This window comes from Cryptomeria japonica, chromosome 11, assembly GCF_030272615.1.
Source record: "Cryptomeria japonica chromosome 11, Sugi_1.0, whole genome shotgun sequence".
Lineage (NCBI taxonomy): Eukaryota > Viridiplantae > Streptophyta > Pinopsida > Cupressales > Cupressaceae > Cryptomeria > Cryptomeria japonica.
This window is the reverse complement of record NC_081415.1, coordinates 563,912,853-563,921,761: the sequence shown is the minus strand read 5'-3', so window position 1 is coordinate 563,921,761 and position 8,909 is coordinate 563,912,853.

Below are 8,909 nucleotides of genomic sequence, written 5' to 3'. Positions count from 1 at the left end.
TCTTAAGTTCTTTCATCCTCAAATTTCTTAAGTCCTTTCATCACAAATTTCTTAAGTCCTTTCATCCTCAAATTTCTTAAGTCCTTTCATCACAAATTTCTTAAGTCCTTTCATTCTCAAAATTTCTTAAGTCCTTTCATCACAAGTTTCTAAAAACCTTCCATCACAAATTTTTCTAAGTCTTTTCATCACATTTTTCCTAAATCTTTTCATCACAAATATCGTGTATGGTCGCAACTCGATCCCAAAAGAAAAAGATGGTTGATCAACAATATGGCATGCCAGACATTGGTGTCCTATATGAAGATCCCACGCAAGATCATACACAAAGTGGGCAACCAAGCGATCAAGGTCAAAGCCAAAATCTTGACATGGTTAACCAAGATGAACTTTGTCCGGAAGTGCAAACTTTCCTAGTGGATTCTTATAACCAAGAGATGGTAGAAAAGTTTATTAAACACAATCCTACTGCACTTCTGAAAACTCTTCTTGAACATGGAGCTCAACTTCCACCTAAATTTAATAGATCCGCTCTTGTCCAACAACCACAAGGAGACCTCACTCCCACACAAAGTGTTGCACCTACTATTCAAACTCAATCAATTGCAGCCCCATCAATCATCCAAACCCAATCAATGCCACCCGCGACACCTCCCACCACGATCTCCATCCCACCTTCTTCCTCCTTACCATCCATACCACTATCAAATCCAATCTCATCCATTCTCCAACAAACTTCTATACCACCTCCTTCTATTCAACCACATATTTCTATTCCACAAACTTCTCTTTCTCCCAACAATGTCGCAAATTTTATCCAGACCGCATTCAATCCCGTCACAACAGTTGGTGGATCACAACCAACTATCACACGAACCCCAGCAACATCGGTCATCACATCCCACGTTCCCACTTCCTCATCATATCAATATATTGGTGGTGGTGCACCTTTTTTAGTTCATCCAATGCTTGGGGCAGATACAATTCATCAATATCAAAGTCCACAACAAGACCTCATCAAGGAAATTCAAGACATGAAGAATATCATCAAAAACATGAAAGAAAACACTAATAAAAGGAAAGCTTACTCATTCGAAGAGTTTTGCCCTTGTCCTTATGACCCATCTATATCAGTTGCACCGTATCCTCCAGGATTTGAGATCCCTAAATTCACCAAGTATGAAGGCAAAGGAGACCCCCGCGACCATGTCCGTGAATTCCACATCTTATGCCAAGAAGTCTCCTATATTGACCTTTATCTTCGCAGACTCTTTCCCAAGAGTCTCATGGGAGACGCCCTGGCATGGTTCTCATCTTTACCACGAGGTTCCATTGTCTCTTTTCCAGACTTGGCAGAAAAATTTGTGGCCCACTATGCATACAACATGGGTAATGATGTTTCTATGATGGACCTATGTAATACAAAACAAAGGCCTGGAGAAACCTTCGCCAATTTCCTACAAAGATGGCGACATCTTATCAAAAAATTCCAGTGGGACATGCCAGAACAACATCAAATTGAACTATTTCAAAAGAACTTGGTGCCTGAACTTTCAAGACCTTTAATATCTCAATGTATCAAATCCTTCCAAAAATTGACCAATAAGGGCCTCACCCTCGAACGTGTCTTGTTGGAGGAAGGAACCTTGAAACATTACCAGAAGTCATCACAAAGTTCTTCCTCTTATCATAACAACAACCCAAAATTCTGGGCTAAAAATAAAAACATGGTCAATGATGGTGTAACTGATGTGAAGCGGGTCCAAACCGTGGCCACTCCCCCAAAATCCACCACCAATATTCATCAATTCAACAATCAAAATAATTCAAATCAATCTCAAAAACCTCACAACAATGTCTCAATCCAAGGACGACCACCCTGATCGAATAACAGGACTCCAAGAGATTTCACTCCTCTTGCTGAGCCTATTGAAGTGGTGTTTCAAAAACTTGTCCAAGCAGGTATAGTGGTTTTTCCAATCACTCGCCCGTTTGATCCCAATCAACCTAAACCAAGATGGTATAATGAAAATGAGTATTGTGAATACCATCGTATCAAGGGACATGATACACGAAAGTGTATGAAACTGAAGATCTACATACAAGATCTCATTGATAGAGGTGAGATTGAGGTAGCAAATGCAAACCCTGGTAATAACAATGACAAACTCAAAATGTACCAAGAACCCTTCCCAAAGCATGATAAAGGAAAAGGCTCATCATCTAACGTAATGGATTATGACTATGCTAATCACGTAACCGGTTTTGATTTTTTAGTAAGTCGCATTGAACCTGCAGACAATCATGTCAATGTCATAACCATCCAAGGAGTTAATCCTCCTCCTTCCCAAAGCAAACCAAACCCGGCTAGAATAATCATTCAAGGTGCCACGCCTTCCACCTCCCATTTCCAGAATGACTGTAATGCAACTACACGCCGAGGAAGAGTCACCATCCAAGGAGTTCCTCCCCCACCAAACCCTCCACCCATGTCTTCCACCCGCCGATGTGACCTCCTTGATCAACTTGGAAAGACACCCGCGCAGATCTCCATTTTGGAACTTCTCAAGACTTCTCCAGTCCATAAAGAAATTTTGGAACAAGCCCTTCTCCAATCACGCGTTCCTGATAACATCAATGCCACCCAATTTCAAACCCTCATTGGAAACCTTGTTGCCCAGCAACACATTGTATTTAACTCCAAAGATGCTCTCGCAGATGAGGACCATAACAAACCTTTGCACATCGAAGCTCTCATCCACAAGCACAAGGTCAAACGAATCCTGATAGACGGTCGATCTAGGCTTAATCTGTGTACATACAAATTGATAAAACAATTGGGACTTTCTGAGGATCTAATAGACACATCAGGAAGGATCACAATAAAGGCATATGATGATGCAAAAATAATTTCAAAAGGTGTGATCACCTTACCTCTTCAAGTGGGCCCCATTACAATTGAAACCCCTTGCCAAGTACTAGATCTTGATCTCCCCTACAACATTCTCCTCGGGAGGCCATGGATTCATTCTTTGCAGGTCGTACCCTCCACCTATCACCAATGCATCAAATTCCCCTATAATGGAAGAGTGATCACTATCAAAGGTGATCCCCAACCTTTTCAATATTGCAAACTATTAGAGGGGAAGCATCTGTATCATTGCCCACTAAATAGACCTTCGCCAACGCTTCCATCTGACGCATCAAATGTTGCCTCCACATCATCCCAACCAAATAATCAAATCAAGATCTTGGATAATGGCTGTGGAGAATACAAATTGGAGGACGTCTTATTAATAGGAAACCTCCCTCTCTCTCCTAAGTCATTTGGCAAACCAAAAGAGCTAAAAAAGGACCCGAAACCAGTCATGCAATGCCAAGGCACCACCTTCCAGCAATGGGGCCCACTTGATAACGAGAACCTTGAAGCAGATATCTCTTCATGGTTGTACCGAGAAGAGGACGATGATCCAACAAGCATATCCAAAGAAATGTATCCAAAAGCATTTGCCATAGTTGAAAAAATGGGTTACAAAGGACACGGTTTGGGACCAGAGGAGAAAGGAAGAAAAGCACCCATAAATCCTATCTCCTACAGATACAACAGAGGCTTGGGGTACACCCCGGTTGAAAAAATGGGTTACAAAGGACACGATTTGCCTAAGATTACTATCACTGGTGCCCCTTCTAGTCCTTCTTTGGATATCGAAAGCGCTGACGAAGAGGAATTCTATGAAATGCCTTATGAATACGAGAAAGATACCTTCTTTGATGCTTACATCAATACCATCACCCCCGTAACCCCTCCCACTTCACATGAGCTACATCTTGTCCATCCTGAACTCATTGACTGGGGCCAACGAGACAAACCCAATTTAGATATCTGCGTCGACGATAATGCTCTCATTGCTCTCCTAACAACGCAAAATATGGAAGATGGTAATAGAATTGAGGGTATTCAACTACATGAAAAGGGATACTTTGGTAGTCAAGTCAATACCCTTATCCACAAAAAAGATAATAAAAGAAAAAGATATGATTTCCTAGGTGAAAACCTCCATGAGGCGCCTTTGGATGAACAAGAAATAAAAACAAAGAGTATATCTGAAAGTGAAAACCTAGAAAAGGCACTTGATGATGAGGGATTTGACCTCCCTACCATTGGTTACCTTCCACAGGACAAATCAAATTTGTTGATAGAAGAAACAGACAGCATCAACATGGGCACTGAAGTCATTCCAAAAAATGTGCTCATTGCCAAATCCCTCACTGAAATCGAGAAACAAGACTTCATCAACTTCCTTACAGAGGTTAAAATCAATTTTGCATGGTCCTATTCCGATATGCCAGGGTTGGATCCTGCCTTGGTGGTTCATAATCTCGCCGTCCGCCCAAATGCAAAACCTGTAAAACAAAAACTCCGCAAAATGCACCCGCATATTGCTCTCTTGGTCAAGGCAGAACTTCAAAAGTTGTTAGACGCAGAATTTATCAAACCCATAGACTACGCTGAATGGGTCTCCAACATTGTGCCTGTCGGCAAACCTGCTGGGGGCATCCGCATTTGCACAGATTTTCGAGATCTAAATATAGCTTGTCCTAAAGACGATTTCCTGCTTCCAAACATAGATATGATTGTGGATCTTACAGCAGGACATGAAATGCTATCGCTAATGGATGGGTTTTCTGGATACAACCAAATCAGGATAGCAGATGAGGATCAGCATAAAACCGCATTCACAACACCATGGGGTACTTTCTGTTACCAAGTCATGCCTTTTGGCCTTAAAAATGCTGGAGCTACATATCAACGGGCAATGACAACAATTTTTCATGACCTCTTGCACAAAATTATAGAGGACTATGTGGATGATCTGCTAGGCAAATCCAAGACAAGACAAGAGCACATCCCTATTCTAAAACAGATCTTTGAAAGATTGGAAAAATACAAGCTGCGCCTAAATCCTAAAAAGTGTGTGTTTGGTGTCACATCGGGAAAACTACTAGGATTCATTGTTTCCCGCAGAGGCATTGAGGTTGATCCCGCAAAAGTAAAAGCTATTATGGAAATGCCTCCGCCAAAAACTCTCAGACAACTACGCAGTCTCCAGGGAAAACTCCAGTCTGTCAGGCATTTCATTTCACAGCTAGCCGACAAGTGCCATCCATTTGCACATTTGTTACGAAAAGACACAAAATTCAAATGGGATTGCCTCTGTCAAAAGGCCTTTGAAAAATTAAAAGAATATCTAGCATCACCTCCAGTTTTGATGCCACCTACCCCTGGAAAACCCCTCATTTTGTACATATGTGCTACTACAGTGGCATTGGGGGCATTGCTAGCGCAAACAGATGATCAAGGGAAGGAACATGCCATTTACTACATCAGTCGGATGTTAGTAGGATATGAACTCAACTACACCCCCATTGAAAGAGCATGTTTGGCATTAGTATTCAGCACACAGAAACTACGACACTATATGCTAAACAACAAGACAAAATTAATTGCTAAAATTGATCCACTTAAATATCTCCTGTCAAAAGCTGCTCTCATTGGCAGAACGGCTAAATGGGTCATGCTCTTAAGTGAGTTTGACATTGAATATGTGGAAAGAAAGGCAATCAAGGGACAAGTCATTGCAGATCAACTGGCTAAAGCTCCACTTCCAGGCGACCATCCTCTTCTCACAGAATTACCAGATGAGTTCATTATGACTATTACCACATCCTCCACATGGAAATTGTATTTTGATGGCTCCTACACTCAAAATGGATCGGGGGCAGGAATATTATTGGTCACACCTCAAGGAGATGACATCCCCAAATCATACAAGATAGCCTTTGCATGTACTAATAACATAGCAGAATACGAGGCCCTCATCACAGGTTTACGCTTGGCTATCCATTGGAAAATAAAGGAATTACAAGTCTATGGCGATTCCCAACTCGTCATAAAACAAGTCAATGATGAATACCAGACAAAAGATGATAAACTCCTTCCCTACCGTACCATGGTTGAAGATCTTAAGCAACATTTCACGGCAATCAAGTTTGATCAAATCCCACGAACAAACAATAGGGCTGCAGATGCAATGGCCACCATTGGCTCCCTCCTTCAAATGCCAGCACATAGTCAGAAGTGCGAGTTCTTGGTCGAGCAATTGTTTATACCGGCATATGACCTACCAGAATCTGAAATGGTGTGTGTTCTCGTTGGTCCAGAGTCCCCTTGGTACCAAGAAACCTTCGCTTTCCTCAAAGACAACACCATTCCCCCACATCTCACCAAAACCCAACAACAAACTTTCATCCGCCGATGTGCCCGTTACACCATCCTTGCAGACACCTTGTTCAGAAGGCATTTTGATGGTTCCCTCCTAAGGTGTTTAGATAAACAAGAAGCCGAATGGGCATTACGCGAAGTACATGAGGGCATCTGTGGGGCACACTCAAGTGGACTCACATTGGCTAAAAAACTTTTGAGAACAGGATACTATTGGCCTAAAATGGAAGAAGATGCATACAACTATGTGAAGAAATGCATCCCTTGCCAGCAACATGGTGACAAGATTCATGCACCGTCACAAGAATTGCAGCTATTCATTACACCATGGCTCTTTTCGCAGTGGGGGCTCGATCTCATTGGGAAAATCCACCCTTCATCTTCTAATGGACATAAATTCATTATCACCGCCACCGAATACTTCACCAAGTGGGTAGAGGCTATCCCTCTTACTTTCACCACGGGCAAGCAAATATCCATATTATCCCCAAGGCAATGGCCAAGCTGAGGCTTCTAATAAAACCCTAATAAAAATCCTCAAAAAGACAATCAATGAAGCGGGCCGTGATTGGCACCTCCAAATCCATCCTGCATTGTGGGCCTACCGCACCTCCATCCGCACCCCCATAGGTGCCACTCCTTATTCCCTAGTATTTGGTTCTGAAGCTATCCTTCCCCTTGAGATCGAGATCCCCTCTCTAAGGGTATCGCTGCAAAACATCCTACCAGAGGAAGAATACAGAATTGCCCGCTTACAAGAGCTAGAATTGTTAGATGAAAGGCGCCTCAAGGCCTTGAATCATTTCCGAGTATATCAAAACCGTCTGCACATGAGTTATCATAAAAAAGTTAGATCTCGAGAATTCCAAGTTGGTGATCTTGTCCTCATGGAGAATCAGAAAAATCTACAAGAACGAGAAAAGAAAGGCAAGTTCGAGCCTAACTGGCTTGGACCATATGTAATCACAGTGAAATATGGATCAGGAGCTTATTAGTTGGCTACTCCTGAAGGCGATCCTTTGGATGATCCGATGAATATCATGCACCTCAAAAGGTTTTATGCTTAGTCCTCAGAAAGTCTTAAATTGTCAAAAAATAAAAATAAAAAAAATAAAAAAGAAAGAAAAACAATTCATGGCGCTATGGGCAAGTATCTTGGTGAAAACCTCTCTGTGAGTGCCAAGGTAAATAACCGGATCCACTGTCTATCAGGTCGATACTACAAATCATCTGCCATCTAGCCCACCCATGCACAACATTCCTTCTTTTCCGCCTCCCAATAAAGCATGCGTATGATGATGAGTCTTTGCCTAAGTCATGAACAAGAAATGTCCCAGTGCAACTGAGCTTTCATGCCTCTGTATAAGCTTCAAGAAGTCTTGAGAAACAATCCCAAGTCCATCCTAGTTCTACTCTTGGCAAGAGGTATCATTTGGTCGCAAGGAAGAGACTTGTTAGATTTTGTTAGATTTTTTTCATATAGGCTTGCATCTTTTGCCCTACAAATGCCACTATTTACGACTGCCTGGGTTCTTCCATATCCAGGTATGTTCTGATAGGTGCATACTGGGGCATATTTCATAATATGGCATGTTTCGGATCCTTCTTGTATAAACCGACGACCTGGTACTAGTGTTTATCAACACTTACCTTCTCGTATACAAGAGGTATCGGTGTGTTTGAGGGTTTCCTTGCACAAACCCACAACTTTGTATTAGTGTTTCTTAACACTTGCATTGTTGTGTGCAAGAAATTCCCGTTTGTCTACAGAGTCAGTCCACGCCCTGGGTTTCTCATAGCATCCTGATTTCTATAAGCAGTGGTGCAAGTCACTCAGGGCAACATCAAACTAGGTTGGCTCTCCACATTTGTTGTGCACAAAATCTCACCATCATTCCATCAAATCCTAAACTCAATAATCTCATGGAGTTCTCAATTGCCCCCATTTTCCTCCGTGGTCTCGCATCTCTTATTCTTCTTTCCAAATACCTCATGACTACTTCATATATCTTCCTCATTTGTTCCTTCCACCCTAATTTTATTTTATTTTTTCTTTTCCTCACATAATCAATTCTGATTCTAATCATGTCTTATATAGGATGAATCCTTCCTGAAACCAGACGTTGTGATCTGATCATGTCTTATACAGGATGAATCCTTCCTGAAACCAGACGTTGTGATCTGATCATGTCTTATACAGGATGAATCCTTCCTGAAACCAGACGAGCTGATCATGTCTTATACAGGATGAATCCTTCCTGAAACCAGACGAGTTGATCATGTCTTATACAGGATGAATCCTTCCTGAAACCAGACGCTCTGATCATGTCTTATACAGGATGAATCCTTCCTAAAACCAGACATTCGTTGTGATTGATCATGTCTTATACAAGATGAATCCTTCCTGAAACCAGACGTTGTGATCAATCATGTCTTATACAGGATGAATCCTTCCTGAAACCAGACACTCTTATCATGTCTTATACAGGATGAATCCTTTCTGAAACCAGACGTTGTGATCAATCATGTCTTATACAGGATGAATCCTTCCTGAAACCAGACACTTTGATCATATTTGTCTTATACAGGATGAATTCATCTTGAAACCAGACTGAATCTAGATCTT